Below are 5818 nucleotides of genomic sequence, written 5' to 3' on the forward strand. Positions count from 1 at the left end.
AATGGGACACTGCTCTATTTTGCAGGGTCCGCTGCAGCCGGGCCTTTTATCTCTGCCATTATCACCTTAGGCTAATTGCTAGCTAATCTAAGGCAGGTGCATTAAACAACTCATTTTTTTCCATAAAAAAACAACACTTCCCACTTATCCAGATTATATCTGAACACTAGATATGTGTTTTGAAAATAGTAAATATAGTGCTTAGAGAAAATCTGCAAAAACTCCTACATCTTTATTATTAATCAAATATGAACTGAGACACTAACCAGGTCACTGCACTGTGTGTTGTAAATCTAAATTCTTCTGGAGGATGCTATAAATGGGCAAGGGGGAGTATTTAACAAATGGGAAAAGATTGAGAGCCACTGCACTAGGCTTGAGATAAGTTACCTGTTATTGGCGCCCAAAACTATTCTGCTATTTACAGAGTTTTAAGTGAAAGATCTGACTGTAAAAGCATGTAACTGTGCACGACGTTCTCAGGATTGTCAGTTGTCCAAAAAGCTTGTAAAACATTGCAGTGAAGTTATAAACAACTAAAGGATCAAAAGACTGTAGGTCTGTTAACGGAGCATTTTTCTCTGTGCATCTAGCTCTGTATTAATAACTTATGAATATGACCAACTTAGCAGGGAACTGACAGCCTGAGTATTTCCATCTGCAGAAAGGACATTTTATACATAGCCATCTTTTTGCAAAAGCAAGGAAGAATGCTGAGTTATTCTCATCATTTGGGGCAGTCTCAGGGTATGAGTTACCTCAGAAAGTGGCTTTGCTTACCAGAAAGTACAAGATGAACTCTGTACATCTGTACAATGGAATTGTACAGTATATGAACTTACATATAGGAACTTCTGTATGGCAGATGAGAAGAATTTTAGATTCTAGATGTTTAGCATTTTCTACATATTTGTATATTTATGCTAAAGTTATAATGAACCCCTTTTTAAAATCCAAACTAAAATGCAGCATGAATATTTTGCAGCTATACTTTGCCTATTTTTATTTGAATAATTAAAAAGATGTGTATATGAAACTCAAGCTGCCCAGAGAGATCATTAATATTACAACAAAATAAATCCTGGCAGCAATAAATGATTATTTCAAAAGGAACTTGGAAAGCCTGCCAGCTATGAAAAAGCCCTTTTTCTCCCTCTCAGGCTCAGACCTTACCACAAAACCTGATGAAATTGTCTTCTTAGCACACAAGAGCTAAGGAAATTTGGGCTATTTCTGAACAGAAGTAAAGTATCTCCAGAATACTGGAGCCTTCCCAGCAGATGCTCTGCCAGCAGACCAAATGAGAGGTCTTACCAGTTGTCTGGTGACAGCAGGTCATTGCGCATCGGCACCATGAAGTGGTTTCGCTTCAGGAAGAACAACTTTGAGCAGCATTTGCAAAAGGCTACAGTCTGTTACATAACAGCCACTGGACCTGATCACAACATAAAGTTGTTTTTCAAGCACTCTGAGAGCAGAATGATTACTTTATGCCACACAGCATCAAGAATAAACACACAGCAGTCTGCAAAAGTTAATGGAGTTGTTAAAAGCTCCATGCTGCCCAAACTGAACATTTAGAAGAAAAGTAGGCAAGTTTCAAACACTGAGTAGAAGCTACAGATGTTATCAGTGTGGAAGATAAGCAGAAAATTGGTGGCCTTATTTCTTAAAACTGTGGGGGAGTATTGGTGAGTGAAGTGCCACTTTCAAAAAACATTTGGCAAAAGTACCAGGAAGCAAAACTCAGAGCAAGGCATTTCATATGACATCTGATTTTTAAGTATTTCATTAGATCTCAAATCAAATACAAACTGTGACTGCCAGGACAGCTTCTGAGGATAAGAGTCTGCAAAGACTGTTTTTAACTGCCTAGCTAAGACTGTGTGGTTTCACACAGCTCTCTCCAGCCCAGTGGGCAGCCTTCGGTACTAAGTGGATTATTTTTTTTAAGAGATACAGTGATCTTAAGGACCGTACAGAAAAACATATCAATGTAATAAAGAACAAGAGATTTTAGATATATTTTACACTGGCATGAAAAACCCTTTTTGTATACACAACCGATGAGCCTCAGAATTCATGTGTATGGCTACACACTTTTACAGTCAGATCTTTCATTTAAAACCAAAGAGTTTCAGTGACTCCCTGCCCCCAAATCCAACGAAAGGATACTGGCAGAGGAAAGAATCTAACTTGCTATAATAAAGTAGGCTTAGATTTATATTTATTAGAAAAATATACTTATTTTATCCTATTATTCTTTCTTCCTTTAGGCAGCCTCACTAGGACAAATTACAGATAAAATAAACTACATACAAGATTTTGTTTGCTCTGCATTGATACATCTAATGGATCACTGTTCAAGACTGTGCTGCTCTCAGTTGGCCTGTGTTAGCAGCCAAACGGAAGTGTGGGCATCTCACTATTAGTTTTTACTTTATTTACTCCAAAAAATGAAAAATGATGAGGTAGTTATTTTGCAAAGATGCATCGTTCACTTCTGTTCCCTCTTTAAGTACGAGAAAGGCAGCTGTTGTTCTTGTGCACGTTACCTGTGATCTTCTTTACACAAATATGGGAAAACTGGAACATGGCTCATGAGATTGCAGGGCCTGGAATTTGCAGAGGCACAAAGCAATAGTCACAGCTAAACACAACAAGGCACTACAGCTTGGGTTTCTGATGACTACTACCACTTAGTAAACATCTGTAATAGGAATCGTTAGTCACTGCTACAAGGGATGACACTACTGTCTTAGGAGGCTGCCCACTTTACTTGGAGAACATGAGTCTGATAGCCAGAGAAAAGGCAGACTAAGGATACTGTGTTTGCTTTTTTGTCTGCAAATATTATTGTGTCACAACTCCAACAAGGAGACCAACCAAACCAAATGGATTCAGTCTCTTTCTGAGAGGAGGCTTTGAAAATCCAAGGAAGAGAGGCTAACTGACCACTGTTGGTAAATTTAATGTATGGGGTAGGTATAAGAGTATAAAATTTATGCTTCATCAGTGTTGTTTATTTGCTGTTTTAAAATTCTGGTGATACAGTAAGATGTGATATTAGGACCTTTCAAAATTGTTACTTGGACCCTTCAAATGGCTTAGTTTCGGTGACACCCTCAAGAGCATCTGCAGAAATCCCCATTCTGCTTCTTCGTGGCAGTAGGAACCAGACAGCGGATAAAATGATCTCTTTGATCACTGCAGTGATCCCTTAGGCTCCCCCACGTCCAGTTAGTGCCATGCAGGTCATAGCTGACCTCTGAAAATCACTTTTATGAGCAGCAGGCCAAGGCTGTAAGTGCTCCCGTTAGGACCAGGCAACCGGCGAGCAGCTAGAGCTTTCTGCTCAGCTTCCTGCCAGGTGTTGCTGTGCGCTGTGCTGTCATAGCCTCAAGACAACACAGTAACAAGAACAGAAATATCATCACAAAGTCCATGTCCAAAAGGCGGGTGGCAGCCTCTCTGCCAAACACAGGTTAAAAATCTGACTAGATTACTGCTCTAATAATCCCTGAGCAACTGGTTTGACCTATAATGTCCCTTGAATTTGTACATCATTTTAACACCAGCAGAAGTACAAGCTGGACTACCAACACAACAAATTGACTTTCTGAGCCTAAATTATAGCAGTGCTTTCTTCAAAACACCAAGTTGGGCTCATGTTGTCCAGGACAGCAGTGAGAAGTGAAAGACTTAATATCTCCTCCTCCTCTCCTGTCTCTCAGGTCTCCACCACCTGTGCCAGACACTGATCCAAAACACAGGCTTCAGGATAACTCATTTGCCCCTAAAAGTCAAAGAACACCAGCAGCTGTGATGTGGATGCCCAAGACCTTTCCCCGCCCTCGGGAAAGCTTAGATCCCATCTGTAATTGGATCAGTCTTATCTGTAACATAGTAAGTAATTCCCTTGCCGTAGGAAAAGCTGAGACCAGCTACCAAGCTGTGGCAGTCCAGATTTATTAGGCTGTCTGCTACTTGAAACAAATCTTCAGCCTGAGATTTGCAGGTGGTGTAGCAGAGGGAAAGAACTTTCCTTCTTTGTCTCTTTGCTGCCCTTTTATAAGAATTTAACAAATTTTATGCTGTGAATGATCAGTTGTGGCATGAAACTTCCCCCGCTGCTCTCGCTTTCCACTTACTTCATTATTTGTGCATCTGTAATGTGGAATGACCCAAAAGTTGGGAAGAGAAAAGTTTTGGGCCAGCACCCCATTATGGATGAAGGCAAAGGCACGCAGCAGGTTTTGGTGGGAGCAATCTGTTTGTGGAATGATATTTACCAGGTAAATACTAACTGCCATTAATTCCCGGGAGCATCAGCATAGGTGTTCTGTATCAAAGGTGGCACAACGGGCTCTTGTGCTTTAGCCTCTGGCTCCTGAATACCAGTAAATAACCATTTATAAGTAATGAATAAAATGAAATGCTGCAAGGAGCTACTGTAGGAAAGTCACTCAAGCAGAACAACATACTTCCCACTAAGTGAAGGCAGGACACACAGCCTGTTGCTCTAATGTCGCCAAGCAAAGCTAAATGCAAAACCAGCTGCCACTGATGTCTGGAGAAGTCAGCATGTGGACCTGAGCTCCACAGCTTCGCTGCATGGCCATGCCATGAACTCAAAGCCCTCCTCCTGCTCCTCCTCCTCCTCTAGACTCTGAGGAAGAACAGGAGTCAGAATCTGACCAATTTCATATCAGGGATTTTGGTGCTGTTTCATCTGTGTTGTCTAATCTGTCTCACACCCAGAAGCAGAGCTGCTGCAAAGCCCTGGGTCGTGGACTTGCTATTTTCCTGGCTGGATATTGAAAATTGCTCATTTGTGTGAGGAATCTTGTCACTTTATTCCTGTGAATGTAGCTTGGGGGCTTTTTGGGGAGCAGCTGCATTCACACCATTAAATAATTAAATGCATTAAATAATGGACTCCATGTTAGGAGAATGGCAATAATCAAGAAAAGAAGGGCATTTAGCAGCATGAAGGAGCCAGTGTGATGTGCAGAGCCGCGGATACTCCGCAGACTATGAAGTGAAGCCCTGCTCATCCTGCCTTGGGGCACCCAGGATGCAGCAGTTAAGTCTGAAGGTAAGGGACAGGTGTAAGGTTATCCCACATGAGTGCAGTAAAATCTTGCCGCCTTGTGGACCGAGGCACTTGTGTTAATGTCACTTTGCTTCTGGTTTTCTCTACCCTTTAAAGGTGATCTTCTCGGCCACCTGCTCAAGCATCAGTATAATTGGAAAACAGGTATTTCGGCTTGATTTTTTTTTTTTTTTTTTTTAACATACTGTCATTTTCTGTTCCAACTGGGCACCGGGATTGCAGAGCACGGAGCCTGGAGACACGGGCTGGGCGGCGGGTTCCTCCGCAAAGGCAGCGGCAGCGCAGCCAAGCTCGTAGCAGCAGGGCGCAGGTATTTTTAACGCAAAACACCGGGGTCGAGGCCGGGCTCACTGCGGGCCGCAGCCGCGCTCCCAAAGCGAGCCCGCATTTCTGCGGAGGGCACCCGCCTCCTCCGGAGAAATAACAGGAATAATACTACAGAAAGGAGGCGAGGGGGTAAATAACAACGGTAAGAAGGGGGGATGCCGGCGGAGAGGGCGGGCGGGCGGGCTGCGCGCCCCCTCCCGCGGAGCGCAGCCGCGGCCCTGCCTCCCTTCCCCTCCCTCCCCGCGCGCCGCTCCCGCCCCGAGCCGTCCCCTCCCCGCGGCGGGCGCGGGCGCGGCGCCGCGGCACCGGCATGCGGGAGCCGGGGCCGGGGCCGCGCCGCCGCCTGCCGCCGCCGCGGGGCGGCGAGGGCGCAGC

Source organism: Rhea pennata, chromosome 3 (assembly GCF_028389875.1).
Source record: "Rhea pennata isolate bPtePen1 chromosome 3, bPtePen1.pri, whole genome shotgun sequence".
Classification (NCBI taxonomy): Eukaryota; Metazoa; Chordata; class Aves; order Rheiformes; family Rheidae; genus Rhea; species Rhea pennata.